We start from the raw sequence: 17968 nt of genomic DNA, 5'->3' as shown, positions 1-17968 counted from the left end.
ATTTGTTTCATTTCTTAAAACCAAGGAGCAACAGATGTTTGAGAAAGGCCGAGTGATCAGATCCAGAGGAAAGGATGTGAAGGGTCACTCCAAGAGGTGTATCAGGAGAGGATTTTCAGCAGCAGGAATCCTGATAGACTCAGAAAAAGGGATGCTGCGAAGGAAGGGGCTTTGCAGGTCACTTCTTTGATTGTACCTGTGAACTCGGAAAGGTTGTATGTCGTTCCAGGTTTCAGTTGTTCACAGACATACTTGAAAGAGCACATCTTTGCGACGCTAGTAACCGTCTGCCCTCCTAGAGATGGAAAAGAAATGAGGGTGGAAGTCCACTATTACCAGTAAATATAATCCAAAAAAGTTCATCTACCTAATTTATATCCTTCTTTTCCATTTTAATGCTGAAAGTGATAGTCAGACATACACCTCACCAACAGTTTCACATGAGGGTCTCATGGCAGGAATCATGACCCAACCCTTGGTCCTGTTCACACTTCTCTTCAAAAAACTCAATTGCCAGTAGAACTGCAATACTTTATTCCATTTTGTCAAGACCCTGTTAAAGCCTGTTAACATTTCAGCATTTCCCTGGTTTTTTTCCCATGAAACCAGTGCAGGATTTAGATGAAGATTGGCCTTTGGCTATTCCCCTTGTGAGGTCCCTCCTAATCCCCCACCTTCACAGCTAGGGAAGGACAGAAGAATGCTTTAAACAAAATTGATTAAAGATATTATACTTGTGAAAATGCAATAATGACCTAACATGGTAAACAAATTGGTTAAGGCTTGGGCCCACCAGTTGGCATGTTTCTTTCAAAGATAACTTGTAATGGTGTCTGGGCCTGGTGTTCTGTGGCATTTCAATGATTTTATTAATGCTGTAATTTCTCCACTATCGACCAGGTTACCAAGGTGGAATGGCAGATGGTATTATCTTATTGAAATCACATTGAAAAAATGTACAGTCATAAAATAAGTTGCAGCCCCATCTGCTAGTTGGCCCAAGCACATGGCCGGCACAAAGGATAGCCTGCTCCTTTAAAGGTTTGGGCTCCCCCCTTTCTGACATAGGCATCAGATGGCCTTTGTGTTGGTGCTTGCCCTAACGTGGCATGGCCACTTCGCTGTTTCCGCCCTTACTGAGGCCGGAATCAGCTCATGCCCTATCCGCCCCGAGCAGCAACTGCAGCCCGTGGTGATTCACAGCTGTCTTTACCAAGGTGGAATGGCAGATGGTATTATCTTATTGAAATCACATTGAAAAAATGTACAGTCGTAAAATAAGTTACAGCCCCATCCATGAGCCAGACGTCCGGCTGCCATCCCTACAGAGGCTTCCAGGCAGCATGGGGAGACTTGCAAAGTTCAACAGCCTCCCCACCACTGAGAAGCCACATTGGGCCACAATGAACTTACACCAGCCAAAACACTGGCTAAAGTCTGAACTGCAGCCTGCCAGTATAATGGCAACAGAAGCTGGAAGGTAGCCAACTAACATTCACTATGACCTTTTTTTATTTCCATGTAGTCAGTCGGGGTTGTGGGAGTTGGAGGCAAGAGGAGTAAAAATGCATATCCAGTTTCACATAGTTCTCTGTTTTTGAATGATATAGGGTTGGAGATTCGGACAGTCCGAATCTGGATTTTTACCGAATCTGCACTGATTCAGACAGATTCGGACGGATTCGGATGGTTTTGGACGAGCAGGGTCCGAATCTGAGCTGTCCGAATCCTATCAGAAATTTCCCATTGGCTGCAATAGAGCCAGCCAGCCACTACAGAGCACAGAATCTGAGAAAATTTCTTTGGGTGACTGTGAGGGGCACAGTTTTAGAGCTACCGTCACCAGAATTTCAGGGTAGCATACAAGTACTGTCCTTATGATACTCCCCAAGTTTGGTGAAGTTTGGTTCAGGGGGGTCCAAAGTTATGGACACTCAAAAGTGTAGCCCCCATCTCCTGTTAGCTTCCATTGGAAACAATGGGGGATGGGGCACCCCTTTTGAGGGTCAATAACTTTGCCCCCCCTGAACCAAACTTCACCAAACTTAAGGAGAATCATCAGGACAGTCTCCGGATGAAATCCTGAAAGTTTAGTGCAGCTAGCTTTAAAAATGCAGGCCAAAACGTGTAAAAACACCAAAAATTCAAAAAATAATAAAAGGGACCCGAATTTTTCGAATTTACCCGAATTTTCGGGCTTATCCGAATCGACTATGATTCAGATTCGGGCATACAAATCATTTTATGCCCCAAAATACCCAAATCCGAATTTTACCGAATTTTTTTAGTTTTGACCAACCCTAAAATTGAAAACTACCTTGCTGACGCTTGCTAGAGTGCAAGGATGTGTGCCTCTGAGCATGAGTAGAATGATTATGAAAAACCAGTGACTAAACATAGTTAAGCTGCTTCCCACCCCCCACCCCCCAAAATCTGGGATCAGGATAAAGGTCTGAAGAGGCACAAAATCCCAGCAACTTTAAGTTCTAGAATCTCTCTGAAGAAAAACAGAACTACACTGCAAAAGGATGGGGGGGGGGTATTCTAGTATTCTTATAATCCCACCAATTCTCACTACAGAAAAAAAGGCCTAAATAAATTTGAGCTGAGAATAATCTTTTCTTTGAATGTAAAGTTTGTGCTTTGCCCTCCCTAATCTTACAACAACAACAACAACAACAACAACAACTTTTATTAGGCATTTAAAATAGGCTGTAGAGCATTACCAGACATTTATGATGTACAAATCTGGAGCACATTCAAAACTCAGACAGAAAGACTGTATATAGCAGTTTACATTACTGAGAAAGTTCTGTCACTTGCAAAAGAAATTTTGCAACTTTTTCCAAGAGCACGACATCTGTATTGTTTTACAGAAGCTCCACAACAGAACTGTCAGAGTCTCTTTCAGATTTGTCTAGGGCCAGCCTGGGAGAGAAATTCCTAATGCCCACATATCTCGGACAGTCAAGAATAATGTGAGCAAGAGTCTCCACTTGGTTTTTACAGTGTGGACAAACCCGATCCTGGAGAGGGATGGATAAGTAACGACCCTTTGTAATGGCCGATGGGAAGGTATTGGATCTGGCCCTTGTGATAATCCATCGCTGTTGGGGTTCAGTTAATAATTCAAGATATTTGGCTATGTGCCCCTGTTCCGGTATTATTCCGACAGAGAGGGGTGAGCATGATTTATTTGCTTGCCCCAATAGAATATATTATTCCTCTTCAAGAATCGGCTTTTTAAGGTTTGGAAAATCTCTCTGGGTGACAGCATACAAAGATCTTCAAGTAATAAATCTACTGAGTAAATTTTTGATTTGAGAACCCTAATCTTACCACACATATCTAGCTAACTCCGGAGTTCTTAGCAGGATGTCCACGGGCACCGTGCCATCAGCAGACACCTTTTCTGACATCTGCCAAAGGTTTCCGAAAAGTGGGCAGAGCCATGTGAATCTTTTGCTTGGCAGGGCTTGAGATTGGCCATCGGAGATTTGATTGGTTGTGCAGAACCTTCTATGCCTGTGGTTGTAGATCCCTCCTCAGAGAGGCTGAATTAACACAAAATTTATGTTCTTTTCCCCGCTTCTGGCACTAAGCGAAATACCTTCATCTTTTCCTGAGCTTTGGCCTGCCTCTTGCTGCTGCTTTGGATTTTTGTTGTGACTTTTTAAATGATTTATGTTGTTGGATGCTGCCCCAAAGACACTTGCATAGGAATGGGTTACAAAATATTTTAGAAAATACACAAGCAGCATGTGCAAGTCTGGAACCTTTTCATTGGTGTGGATTGGCTGAGGATCCGTTCTACCCACCTCCTGTGCTTTCAGCCACGATGGTCTGACAGATATCTAGGCCAGATGCACACGACTGCCTCTGGCCACTGCAGCTGTTCCCTTGGCCAACACATGTTTCACACTCCAAAGAGTCACCTGGGAAAGAACAGAAAGAATCTTACAAAGCTTATGATGTGGAGAGACGTCTTAAGTTCCAATCTTAATCGTTTACCAGCACTTGAAATATGCTGAAGGTTATCGTAGTCTGATTCTGCATGGGGCAAATATAATGGGTATAGGATGCTATATAAACCATTGTGTGTGTGTGGGGGGGGGTCTTTGCACAGGCCCAGCCCCCAAAATGAGTTAGCCCTGTTTTAATTCCCCAAACCTAGGGTTTTTTTTAAAAAAAAAAATGTTATACCAGTGTGTGAAGGAAGTATGTATATTCCTTTAAATTTAATTAGAGATCATTTATCTTGTATATTGGGTCTTTTATGAGGCAACTATTTGGTTTTGCTAGATCATTTATAATGCAACCATTTTGCCTCATTAAAGTTGTAAATTGTTTGTGCTAAGTTTAAGTGGTGTTGTTCTTTAGATAACTGAAAGTAAATTGGACAGATAGGGCTTAATTGCCAAGAATGCTCACGTGGGGGTCATCCCCTTCATCCCCTAGATCAGGGGTCGGGAACCCACGGCTCGCGAGCCGCAAGCGGCTCTTCGCGGCTTCTTGTGAGGCTCCCTGCGTGGCTGCCCCTTCCCGGAAATTAAAGGAAACGAGGTAAGCAGGTGAGCAAGCAGAGCGGGGGTGAGCAAGTGAGAGAGCAAGTGGGGGGGGAGCAAGCGGGCAGGCAAGTGAGCGGCCCGCGGACAGGCATGAGCCGAGGCAAGCAGGTGAAAGCAGTGTGTGAGCGAAGTGAGCTGGGCGACGGGCGTTTGGTAGCGCAGGTAAGCGTGAGCCGCAGCTGGCTGGCAAGTGAGTGGGGGGTGAGCGAGCGAGCCGGGCAGGGCGCAATGTTTAGGGGCAAGCAGTCAGGTGGCCGGGTGGGCGGGCGGGCAGGCAAGTGAGTGGGGGGGTGAGCGAAAGCGAAATGGCAGGGGATGCAATCGCAAGGCAAGCAGTCAGGGTGGCCGGGTGGCCGGGTGAAGCGTGAGCAGGCAAGTGGAGGTGGAGTGGAGCAAGGCAAGCAAGGTGGCAGGAGCGGATCGTGCAGAACAGTGCAAGCAGTGGGGCAGGCAGTGTGAGACTAAGAGCAAGCAGGTAAGTGGGCGGGCAAGTGAGTGGGGGGCAAGGCAAGCAGCTGTAAGTGTGAGGCTGGGCAAGTGTGAGGCGGGGCAAGGCGCGGGGCAGGTAAGCTGGGCGGCAAGTGAGCGGGCGGGCAAGGCAAGCAAGTGTAAGCCGGAAGTGGCCAAGTGAGCTGGGCGGGCAAAGGCAAGCAGATGGTAAGCCGGACGGGCAAGTGAAGCTGTTGGACGGCAAGGCAAGCAGGTAAGCGGGCGGGCAAGTGGCCAGCGGCTGCTGGCAAGCGCGCGTTGGCGGTAAGCGGGCGGGCAAGCGGAGCTGGCTGGCAAGGCAGTGTAGTGAACCCAGAGTGGTGAGGCAGAGAACAAGCAACAGCTGGGCGGAGCAAGAGTGAGCGGGGCAAGGCAAAGCAGGTGTTTAGCCGGGCAAGGAGCTGGGCGGCTGAAGCAGGTAAGCGGGCGGGCAAGTGAGCGTGGGGCAAGGCAGGTAAGCTGGCGGAGCAAGTGAGCCGGGGCAAGGCGCGGTAAGCTGGCGGCGCGAGCCCGAGGCTGAGGCAAGGCAAGCAGGTAAGCGGGTGGGCAAGTGAGCGGGGGGGGCAAGGCAAGCAGGTAAGCGGGTGGGCAAGTGAGCGGGCGGGCAAGGCAAGCAGGTAAGCGGGCGGGCAAGTGAGCGGGGGGCAAGGCAAGCAGGTAAGCGGGCGGGCAAGTGAGGGGGGCAAGGCAAGCAGGTAAGCGGGCGGGCAAGTGAGCGGGGGGGCAAGGCAAGCAGGTAAGCGGGCGGGCAAGTGAGCGGGGGGCAAGGCAAGCAGGTAAGCGGGCGGGCAAGTGAGCGGGGGGGCAAGGCAAGCAGGTAAGCGGGCGGGCAAGTGAGCGGGGGGCAAGGCAAGCAGGTAAGCGGACGGGCAAGTGAGCGGGCGGGCAAGGCAAGCAGGTAAGTGGGCGGGCAAGTGAGCGGGCGGGGCTGCCATGCTGGCAGGGGCTGATGGGAATTGTAGTCCATGAACATTTGGAGTGCCATTGGTTCGCCAGCACTGACCTAGATGAACCAATTCTACAAAAACCCCTAACACTATTTAGAGAGATTCATTCATAAAGAATTCTTAGATTTTCTCTGGGTTGTATCTGGAACTGTCTAGAGCTGATTCTATCTTTTTTTTTTCTTTTTTTTTAATAAAAAATTTAAATCCCAGTTGTCTGAGAGTATCTGGATAAAGAACCCAGGTTTCTGCACATTACTGATAAGGTACCTGGCTTTGGATAACTTTTTCACAAAGTGATCCTTTTTTTAAAAAAAAAATCCTGGGTCGGAGAACCATGCAGAGGCAGAGACCTGGATAAAATAGACCCAGTATGTAAGATCCTGGTTCTAACCTGGTTTAATTGTGCCATGTGGAAATGGCCCACGACCACCCCTGGATACTGTAAATTTTCCAGGACTTCAGATCCTCACTAATGGTCTAACAGCCTGACAATTTAATTTTTCCAGTAAGGATGTTTTCAGCTTAATGAAGGTTCAATCTACTGCCCACCAATTAACCACAAAGAAAATGCCCCTGCCATCTGAGCACTGAAACTCAAAAGGAATTTTGGAGCTAGGAGAAGAACAATTTTTTAAGGAGATCAGTCAATCTATGGTGATCCCACAGGGTTTTCAAGGCAAAAGACACTGGTCCATTCCGCACAACACAAATGAGACATTCTGGGGACACGCACAAAAAAGAAAGAAAAAGCATCTTGGGGGAGAACTCCGCACAGCTTTTTTCCCAAGACATCCTCAGGATACCTCATTTCAGCTCAAGGCATCTTTTTTTGAAGACTCTAAAATGTGCACCTTTATTTCCAGGCGTCACCTGTGGTCGTTTCCCCACTTACCATGACCCCCCTTTGCTGCGCGCTACTCTCAGCGTGCATCATTTCTGGCGCGGGCTCGGGCTTCCCCACGACCCCGCGCTCTGTGCGGGGTCATCAAAAGACGCCGTTTTGAGGAGCGCCATGAATGACGCGCGCTGAGGGGACACGACAGTGGCAGCGTCGGGGCGGCTGCGTTATCACTGCCCCTGTAGTGGGGAGTGCCGGGGGACCCCGCGCTACTTGGCGACAGTAGCGCGCCGCAGAAGGTAAGTGGGAAAACGACCTGTGAGTCAACTCCAGTCTAGCTTTGTGTAGCTCAGCAGTGCAGGAAGTGTCTGATTCTTCCTGCCCAAACTTTAAGCTCTCTAGTCAGTTTCCTCCTCAGTTCATGCTTAATGTTCTGTGTGCTGCTGAAGGGATTCTCCCCGCTTCCATTTGCTGAAGGTTGCCCCTAGGACATTTGCTCTGCAGGCTCTGCTCCTAGGTGCCTTTTCAGTCTCAAGAGTACATAAGAACATAAGAAAATAAGAACATAAGAACAAGCCAGCTGGATCAGACCAGAGTCCATCTAGTCCAGCTCTCTGCTACTCGCAGTGGCCCACCAGGTGCCTTTGGGAGCTCACATGTAGGATGTGAACGCAATGGCCTTCTGCGGCTGTTGCTCCCGATCACCTGGTCTGTTAAGGCATTTGCAATCTCAGATCAAGGAGGATCAAGATTGGTAGCCATAAATCGACTTCTCCTCCATAAATCTGTCCAAGCCCCTTTTAAAGCTATCCAGGTTAGTGGCCATCACCACCTCCTGTGGCAGCATATTCCAAACACCAATCACACGCTGCGTGAAGAAGTGTTTCCTTTTATTAGTCCTAATTCTTCCCCCCAGCATTTTCAATGAATGCCCCCTGGTTCTAGTATTGTGAGAAAGAGAGAAAAATTTCTCTCTGTCAACATTTTCTACCCCATGCATAATTTTGTAGACTTCAATAGAATACAACTATGTACTTTTCAGTCTGAAAAGGCACCCAGGCTTAAAGCTTAAAGAGCAAATGTCCTGGGGCAGCCTTTAGCAAATGGAGGTGGGGAGAATCCCTTCAAGCAGTACACGTAATGTTGGACACGATCTGAGGAGGAAACTGACCAGAGAGCTTAATGATTTAGTGCAAAAAAAGCCTCTTTTCCCCTCTGATGTCTGTGCCATCTGGAAAAAAAAAAACATGAGAGGCAGCTTTAAAAAAAACTTTCTCAGGATGTCTTATTTGTGCTGTCTGATCGTTTTTTTTTTTAAAAAAGAAGTTAACACTTTTTGTAACATCCCCCATACATCTTATTTGTGCTGTGCAGAATGGACCATTGTGAAATTGTTTGCCATTGCAGAGCAACTCTGGACTTCCTTGACAGTCTTGACATCCAAACACTAACCAAGAACTATCCTGCTTCGCCTCCAATATCTGATGAGATCAAGCTAGCCTGGACCATCTGGGTTAGCAAGTATGAGCGTTGCCTTTCTATCACTTCCAAGACAGCATATTTCAGTACCTGAAAGTAATTGAAAGGGGAAATCATCAGAAGGGTAGCAGGCACTGCTTACCTGTTGCAAGAAGCACAGAGAAGAGGAGGAGTCCCAAGAGAGTCTTCATAGTGGTGGCAGCTGTTGCAAAATTCTCTTTTTTCACTGAAATGAACTCTCTTTCCTAGAGTGGTTGTCCAACTGTTGGAATGGATGCATACATGGAAGAAAGGGACAAGGTCTTTTATTTCATAAATTTTCAAGATTAACTCAACTTCTTCCTACGATTTGCTAAAAGAGGGTAATACAAATGCTCTGCTTCTTGGGCCAATTGTTCCTCTGGTTTGAATGGACCACCAACGTTCTTATTGAAGGAATGAATCACCATTTTGAAGGCGCTTCCATCCCAAAGCACATCTGGCATCAGAACTTTCTTTGCATCCATCCCTGGAATTGGGTGTTGGCCAGTCTTGTTAATAGACAACCTGTCAAGCCTACTATAAGTCTACATTTCTTGATTATGTTCAAATAGAATGAGAATCAATCTTAGCCGATTAGAAGGAGTAGGAACTGTCCTCAGCTATTGTGGTCTTAGTGATTCTGAGGCCCTGGGCTGAACTTAAGGATAGGGCCCCATAACTGTAGAAGTTGGTTTTTCTTCCCATCCACTACTGGACCACTGATTATCCCCACCATGACTGAATGACCCCTCTGCCATTCCTGACTTTCTGGAGGCCAGGGAGCAGCTAAATGGTCTTAGCACTTTTAAAAATGCTGAGGATTATACTAGGGTAACTACCTGGGGCCAAAGTGTAATTGACTATGTTATTATCTCCCCACTCTTACTGAATTCCATTCAATCGTTTTTGTAGGTGACTTCCTATTAAGTGATCATCTCCCATTATGCTTCTCTCTGAACACTAACCTAAAAAAACCTATACTGGTTAATACAACAACCTCTCAAAATTATTTTCCGCGGACAGTCTGGTCCACACATGCCAAGGCCAAAACAATGGCTTGGTTTAACTCCCCTTTGACCACTACTCTCAAAAATTCCATAACAAACACTGAGCTACCTACTTTCAGCATTTCTAGTTATGAACAATTAATCAAAACTTTTATAAATGCCTCCATTTACCAACATTCTGCCATTCCTAATCAAGATATGAGTAATCTGCGGGGGGAAAGGGATTGGTTTGACAGAGACTGTATTACTGAGTCCAGGGAGCAACTTCAGAAAACTGGATCTATCAGTGAGAAAGCCTCAGAATAAACTTGTAGTTGTAGTAAGTTTATTGTCTTGGCCGTAGGCCTACACAATCTCCTCATACATAAACATAGTAATATTAAAAACCAACACAAAAAACCACCTTGTATATGCCAATATAACTAAAAAGAACTTAATTAGTACTGGTACATCCTGTAATCTTTAACGAATACTCTACTGTGGGGAAGATTACGTTTCTATTAAACAATTCTGCCTCCGAGATTTTAACTTTTGTAGCTAGGTTCCTTATAGAAACTTTGAAATGATTACCTGCGATGGTTCTCATGTACTTGTTTGGACAATGTTGGCTGTTATATGGATTCTATGCCTAATAAAGGTTTATATATATATAGTACTGGTACAAATATCCCTGTCAAGACATATCATCATTACACCATGTAGCCTAATTCTTCTTGCGGCACGAGCAAAAAGTGCTACTCCGTTGGAAATGTATGGATCACCATCAGACAATAGACAAATCAATAGACAAATCAATTTCCCAGTGTTGTCACTATCTCCTACAATTGGCAGGAGTTCTTTAATATATTTAGTCCTTATGTCATCATAAAGAGGACACTCCAAAACTTTGAAAAGGTGGCTCACAACTGTTAAGCCCATTCCATTCTCAGTGCAGTCAAACTAATTCTCTGTGAAACCCTATTTAAACTGCTGTTGAGTCACACATACCAGAGAGGAAGGGTGAGGCATTAGTCAAATCCCTCTTCCCTGCAAGGTCAAGGAAGGGTGCCAAATGTCATGATGTACCAGAACACAGAGGACTCTGATGCAGAACCTGACAATACAGTGAAGCCAGAATTGGCTGTTTATGAGGAAAATCAAGTAGCAGTCAATGCCCAGGCTAATGCCTTGCAGGTAGACATGGACGTAGGTAAGGGGGAGGGGTCTCGGGTTTGAACCCCCCCATTCATGTCCGAAGCTCCGCCCCTCCGTTTGTGGGTTTTTAAACCATTTTAGTGCTTTTTTTGGTTTTTGGCTTGCAGGGGGCGCATTGTTTGGGCTAGCAGCACCAAACTTTCAGGGATTGTTTGGGGGACTCTCCTGATGATACTACCCAGTTTTGGTGAGGTTTGGTTTAGGGGGTCCAAAGTTATGGACTCCCAAATGGGGTGCCCCCATCCTCCATTGTTTCCAATGGGAGCTAATAGTCTGTCTCAACAAAATTGCAACAGAAAACTCTAAATTAAAAGAAAATGCTAAATACTAAGAGATAAAACTACAAAGGGTAGGAGAAATTTAAAACTTATCTTTAAAAGGTGGAGGAGCTCAACGAAGAGCGACCGCTCGGCACCAACTCCCTCAATGGGAGCTAATAGAAGATGGGGCCTACACGTTTGAGGGTCCATAACTTTGGACCCCCTGAACCAAACTTCACCAAACCGGGAATGTATTATCAGGAGAGTCTCCTATTGATACCACCAGGTTTTGTGAAGTTTGGTCCAGGGGGCCCAAAGCTATGGACTCCCAAAGGGAGTGCCCCATCCTCCATTGTTTCCAATGGGAGCTAATAGGAGATGGGGGATACACCTTTGAGGGTCCATAACCTTGGACCCCCTGAACCAAACTTCACAAAACCTGGGTGGTATCATTAGGAAAGACTCCTAAAGATACCCTGAAAGTTTGGTGCTTCTAGCTTAACAATTGCATCCCTGACAGCAGGCACCCCCCCAAATTTCCCTAGATTCTCTTTTTAAATCCACCCCCTTCGGCATGGATTTAAAGGGAGAATCCGAGGTCCTCAGTTTAGAAGAAGAAGAAGAGTTTGGATTTATATCCCCCTTTCTCTCTTGTAGGAGACTCAAAAGGGCTTACAATCTCCTTGCCCTTGCTCCCTCACAACAAACACCCTGTGAGGTGGGTGGGGCTAAGAGAGCTCCGAAAAGCTGTGACTAGCCCAAGGTCACCCAGCTGGCGTGTGTGTGCACAGGCTAATGTGAATTCCCCAGATAAGCCTCCACAGCTCAAGTGGCAGAGCAGGGAATCAAACCCGGTTCCTACAGATTAGAATGCACCTACTCTTAACCACTCATGCCACATTGAAAGTGATGCTGTTTCAGGGTGGGGGATAATCCACCCCAAAACAGCATCACTGTCAATGTTGTTTAACTAGGGACCCCAGATTCTCCTTTTAAGGTGGATTTAAAAGGAGAATTTGGGCTCTCTAGTTTAAACACCATTGAAAGTGATGCTGTTTGGGGGTGGATTCCAGCATCACAGCAGCTGCCCGGGGGGGGGGGGTCAGATTTTGCACCAGGCTCCATTTTCCCTTTATGCCTCTGCCCAGATGGGAGGGGCAGGGGAGGGCAGGGGAGGGGAGTTTGCCATCCCTGACCTCGGAGAGCTGCTTTTATAAGCGCTAGGCCAGGGGCAGGGCTTGGGGAGGTGTGGCCATGCCCTAGGGGCAGGTGTGGGTGTGGCCCCCCCGAACCCCCCCCATAAAAAAATCTATACCTACGTCCCTGCAGGTAGAAGAACCTGCAGATCTCCCTGGGGAATCCAGTAATGAGCCAGTTAGGCACAGAAGGCAGAAGCAACTTCTGCAGGGGCCAAGGAGAAGTGCTCATATTGCAGCAAGATATGGGAAGATAGAAGCATCTGATGAGGATTAACTCCTTGTAGAATTCCAGCTCCATGAGCAAGGGTCTGTATATAAGCCTTGCCTTGAGCTTGGTTCTGCCTGGGTGCAGCAAGTTGCCTCTGCATGCCTGGTTGACTGCCCACTCCCAGCCTGTTTATCAGATCTCCTGTGCTGTGACCTGTGGACTGACTCTGGACTACACCTTTGCTGTCTGCCTGCCATGACCCTTCGGACTGTCTTCCAACTACGCTTTTGCCTTCCACCTTTTTTTGCCCTTTTAGGGCTGGACTTGACCACACCCTCAAATTATTTCACGCCCTACCTGCTGGAAGCACTCCAAGTTTCCTCAGTAACGAAGTAAAAAAAATGCAGGTGTCTTTTCAAGGTAGCCAAGAGGTGCTTGGCTGTGTCCTAACATTCAGGTTGTGTCAGGACACAGCCAGGGGCTAGCTGGTAGCAGTGGGATGGAATCTTGAGATTTTGATGGGCTGCAAATTGAGTATAAGATAATGTGATACTGCAGCAAAGAAACCAAATGCCATCTTAGACTGGATTGACTGACATTTGGGGCCATAATGCAAGTTTGGTCTTTTTCCTGTTCAAAGTACATTCCCTTTGGGTTAGATTCTTGGTGACACACATTTTCTCTTCTTTGGAACTCATTGTGCTGTCAGGTCAGACTCTCCCTGTAGTTTCCGAGGTGGTTAAAATACAATTGGTTCGTTTGATCATGCATGATGGTCATGTAAAAAGATAAATACACTCTGAATAGAGATTGCAGAAGAAATGAAGAAGATAACTTAAACTTAGCATAGCTTTCAAACTAGAATTATTTCTGCTGAATATGATAGAGAATAAGGAAAGAGAAAAAGTACGAAAAAATGTCAAGCTCTGGTCAGTTCTTGCCATGTTTCGCCATCTCTCCAGGCCAGAAAGTGGCATCTCTGTCTCTGCATTGTTTCCCAAAACAATGCAACCAGAGACTGATGATATATATGAGACTGGTATTCCCAGTCATGAATGCAAGAGGAATCCAGTGCTTCTTTTTTAAGCAGGCATTTTAATAATTGTATCGTCGAAGGCTTTGATCCTCTGAAGATGCCAGCCACAGATGCAGGCAAAACGTCAGGAGAGAATGCTGCTAGAACACGGCCATACAACCACGCAGCACCTATTTTAATAATTCTTTATTAAACCTTTACTATGCCAAACTGATGCTAAAGAAAGACCTGCTCAGACATTCCCAGCAAGACTACTTTAGGTCACAATGAAAGGCTTTGTATGAGCCCCTGACGCTAGTAACTTCCCAACTCGTGTAAGAAAGACAATAAAAAAACGATAAAAAATAAAAATGAGGAAGTAGACACAGAAGAACCAATTGGGATGAAATTATGATAGAAAGAAGATTCCAACTGGAACTTTTACCAGCAGCCAAGCAAGTTCTATCACACTTTCTCTGAATGGTGGTACCAACAAAACCACAGTTGGAATCCAGATAACATGAGAAGAAGAAAAGGATTCATATTTTCAGTGGGTCCCGGAGGGAAAGGGGGAATGAGTTAAGAAGCCTCATGCCAGTCTCTGCCTAGGAATCAGAGTCTTGGCAGATGCATTTTTGTAAAACTAAAACATGGTTGCAAAGAAGAACCAGGAAAGACACACGGCATTCAGTGACTTGTTCAGCGTACTTGATACTTTTAAATTTGTATGAGAAACAGGAAAAAAAATGGGATTGCTCGACTCACCGCAAGTTGTTACGGGTGTGCTCCAAGTGAAAAACAGATGGCTGCCCCCAACAACTCTGGATGCTGCGTTTGTTTGGTCTCTTCTACTCCACCTTATAAAGGAAGGCAGAGCTAGATGACAACCGTCAGAAATGTACACGGTATTTACATGTCGCACCACACCATGTGTGTAGTCGACCCACGCGGTCAGCGTAAGAACGAGACGAGACGCGGAGATAACATCTGGTGGAGATCGCCAGCAGCGGGAGACCGGAGGTCCGTGTTCCCTAAGCGGAGATCTCCCGTCCTGCGGTTCCTGGCACCTTTGTATTACTCTATGACGTGTAGCCCAGGAGGGAGGACTGGGGAGGAGTTCGAGAAGGGAGGTCGGAGGAGATCATCATGTGATGCATGATCCTCATCTGGCTTCTACGTCTTGCGGAGAAAATAAAGCGTCTGAGCCTAATCCTCACCTGAGAGCAAGACCATTGTCCCTGCGCCCGGTGATTGAAGGCAGACAGTTCCACGACCCGTATTGACTCATGGAGAGGATGAGTGAAGTGGGGAGTGCGATGCGACCCGAGCAAGGCTGCAGAGTCCGTTAAGCGTCTAACGCGTTCTACTACGGCACTGCTGGGTCGGCAGTGCACTACTACATCTCCTCCTTTTTTACATTTTAGAAAACGGGGGGGCCGAAACGGCTAAGGGGCGCATTTAAAAGGGGCGGCTTGTCTCCTCCGCCCGTTTGGTCAAGATTGGCCAAGCTGCTTGTGCAACATTAGGAACGGATTTTGGTTAGCGGGGTAAGGGAAATCACGAGGGGTTTTCCTTTACACACACGGTACAGCCAATATTAGACACGCATTGAGCTAAAAGAACAAAGATCCGATGCTAACAAGGCACACAATTAAACCAATGCAGAGGCTGGCCTACAATAGCACTCAACCATCCTCCCACGGCAGCCAGCCGCCCAGAGGGGCTGACCACCAATGGGGCAAAACACCCATCATACCTCAGATTAAGATACAACTTCTTGCAGCTCACGCGCACTTTCATGTGTGGATCAACTGGGAATTATCCAGAAAAGATTAAAAACAACACATATTATGTACATTCTCACAACCTTGGTGATGTAACAACATGTAACAAATAATCAATAAGCGGCACGCGATTGTCTAGGAGTCGGCTTGAAGAAGTTCCACACCTGCTGCTTTCGGAGGCCAGGGCATCCAGAGCAGTGGGAGGTAGAGGATTGATGGACTTGCGCAAGAAGGGCTGGAGCCAGGCCAGCCGGCCAATAGTCTTAGCATTGTAGGAAGCAAGTCCGGGGACCTCCCCACTTTGAGGAAGTTGGCGAGGGGAGGCGAACTCCGCTTCGGAGAGTGTATGCGACCGCGTCGCTCCACGACAGGAGGGTCGAAAGAGCAGAGGCGGACGGGCGGCGGGCGGGCGTCCGGGCTCCCGGGGTGGAAGCCTGGGGTACAGCGAGACAATGAGTGAGGCTGACTGAGGCAGCAAAGAGTTCCACGGCGAGGGAGTCCGAGGCGGGGATGTAGTTAAACGTCCTCTCCCCTTGGAGGTCCAGAACCAGCCCCTGGGAGCAGGATGTTCCCGGACATGGGGGGAATGTCCTCCCTGTGTGTGCAGATTCCAACTGGCCGAGTTTCCATCGAATCGGGCCCGGAGTGCGGTTCCCCGTTCAGCTGGCGCCGGGTGATGCAGGGCGCAGGTGTTGGACTCGTGGTTACGCGACCCGCTCTTGGTGACAAGCGGTTAAAGAGCGCCAGCCGGGAGGGTTTGGACGACGGGTCCCCAGTCGGGCAGCCGCCATAGAGTACCTGATGGATGAAGGCATTCATGAAGGGCTCCAGCCCAGACTCCGCTATAGGAAGTCTCCGGATGTGCTTTGCAGACGGGGAGCAAGGCAGGAGCTCCAGCAGGCTCCCGACTCCTAGGTACTGGCCCAGGCAGAAAGATAGAGGACGTTGGCAGCGGCAGCAAACTGCTCCCAGATGTTGGTCTGGTGAAAGCTTGCCAGGGGTGGCCACGTCATCGCCATCGGCTTCAGGGAGGCAGCAAGAGCAGGCAAAGGATGGTGGTCGCTGAGTTGGTGGTGATGATCGCAAAGAGAGCGGCACAGAGGAGTTCTCCCGAGGTGTCTCGGGGTGGTCTTGCTGGCTGCAGCAGCGCTTAGGGCTCTGGCTGGTGATGCGCCTGTGACGTCTCCCAGGTCATTCCTCGGTCTTTGGGGCGTTAGCGGCAGCGTTCCTGCTGGGATAAGCGCTGGGCGGGATCCTCTAGAGAGATGCGTTCCATCTCCGGGATGGGGTTGTGGTTTCCTCCTGGCGCCATTCCATGGGTTGGCCTGTCATGGCGGAATCCGGAGTCCACCGGAACCTTGCAGGAAGAAGGGACTAAGAAACACACCCCCCTTTCCCAGGTTACGGGATTCACGGAGGGGCGAGTCCCGCCAGGCTCAGTTCTAGAGCGGATATGGCTGAGGAGATTGGGATCGAGATTGAGTGTTTAGATTTAATATGGGAAGGAAGAAGGCTTGTTTTTGCAGCCTGTGAGAGGTTGCTTTTAATGCAACCCTCACTGGGAGCCGCCTACACTCCTCTTTTCCTTTAGTTGGTTTGACAGGGAGGGCAGGGAGGGTGAGGCGACCCTGGCGGGAATTGGCTTCAGAGCGTCTGAAAATCAGGAGTGCGTCAAGGCGGTGGGTCCGAGCCTTGAGGGGGGAGGGAAACAAGGCGGGTCCTGGGGATTGTGGAGTATGCATGCTTAATCAGCAACACAATAAAGGCTGGTAGCACCTTTTGGGGGGGATGGAGTGCATCCGGGGAATGAAGCAATCAGGCAATTAGGGAGGCAAATTCCTACATCACACACAAAGGAGCAAGGAAGCGGGGGCTCCTTTGCAAGGGAGTTGCACTGACCGGGCCCTTGGTGGCTAATGCAGGACGCCGGACGGTGCTACATTTTGTGAGCGAATTCATTCTTTGAAGGAATCAAGCCGCCCGCCGAGACCGCTTCCTTAAGGAGCGGCGCTCGGCCAAGGGCCGGAAATAAGTCAGAAGAACCGGAGAGCAACATTGTTGGGAGTGCCCAAGCCGGTTTATGGGTACGGAATTTGGTCGCGGCAGCATCCCCCTAGTTTAGGGCCTGTCCTGACAGTGCCTTTCTGGTAATCAGGAGACCCGGGCCCAGATTTTAATCCAGGGAGGAGCCAGTCAGCCAATTGGCCCTCCCGCTACTGGTCTAAAACAGGAAGGAGAAGAGGAGGGGAGAGGGAAACAGTTTCCTGTGGAAATTAGGAGGCAACTTCGGAAGGCACGATTGGAATCAATGATCCGTGACGGCTTTACCCATCCCAGACCAGAGTCGCTTTTAACCCTGACTCATGGCCGGAGGTCTCTTCCCAGAGATTGAGCATGGATGTCTAGGAACGCGATGCACAAGTGGACTGTGAAGCTGCCGCTCGAGTCCGGGGCTGTTGGACCGTGAGCGGGCGGACGCTCTGGCTCAAGGGGTTTGTCTCCCCCCCACCCCCCCAGATGTGCGGGCAAGCCTCGATGCGACCACTGGTCGGGACCTTTCACTCCGGCTGCTCTGCGATGACAGTAACATTCCGGCGCCGGTGTCCTGGGCTCAAGGCCCTTGAACTTACATCCTTCTATGGCGAGCTCCAGATATGGACCGGGGAGCTCCCCTGATAGGTGTCCTCCACCGCCATGACAATTGCGTATGGGCTGCCCATGTTGGCTGCTGGGGCTCAGAGGCCTTTATTGGGTCGGCAGCGGGCAGCGCATGGGGCAAGAGAATCAGCTGAGCGAAGCTGGCTCCGGCGGGCAGTCTCCTGTAGGATAGTTTGTCCAGACCTGGAGGTGGATGGGTCACCTGGTCGCGTGGAGTCGATCACTCTGGGGACGACATGAACAGTCCCTGTTCAGCTGCAGAGGAGCCTTTGGCAGCACTGCCAGCCCAATTGTCCTCGGT

At 48.5% G+C, this 17968-nt stretch overlaps 1 protein-coding gene across 1 annotated transcript in view; it reads right to left on the bottom strand.

Moving 5' to 3' along the window:
- LOC125435051 (phospholipase A2 inhibitor gamma subunit B-like) overlaps nt 1-14045 on the bottom strand; it is a 113624-nt gene extending 99579 nt beyond the window's left edge. The window contains exon 1 of the mRNA XM_048501061.1: nt 13991-14045. The gene's annotated coding sequence lies outside the window, so the exon portion shown is untranslated. The remainder of the gene's footprint in view (nt 1-13990) is intronic.
- Nucleotides 14046-17968: the final 3923 nt, after the last annotated feature.

This window comes from Sphaerodactylus townsendi, linkage group LG06 (assembly GCF_021028975.2).
Source record: "Sphaerodactylus townsendi isolate TG3544 linkage group LG06, MPM_Stown_v2.3, whole genome shotgun sequence".
Classification (NCBI taxonomy): domain Eukaryota; kingdom Metazoa; phylum Chordata; class Lepidosauria; order Squamata; family Sphaerodactylidae; genus Sphaerodactylus; species Sphaerodactylus townsendi.
Note: the sequence above shows the minus strand (reverse complement) of the source record. Positions and strands in the feature narration are given on the sequence as shown.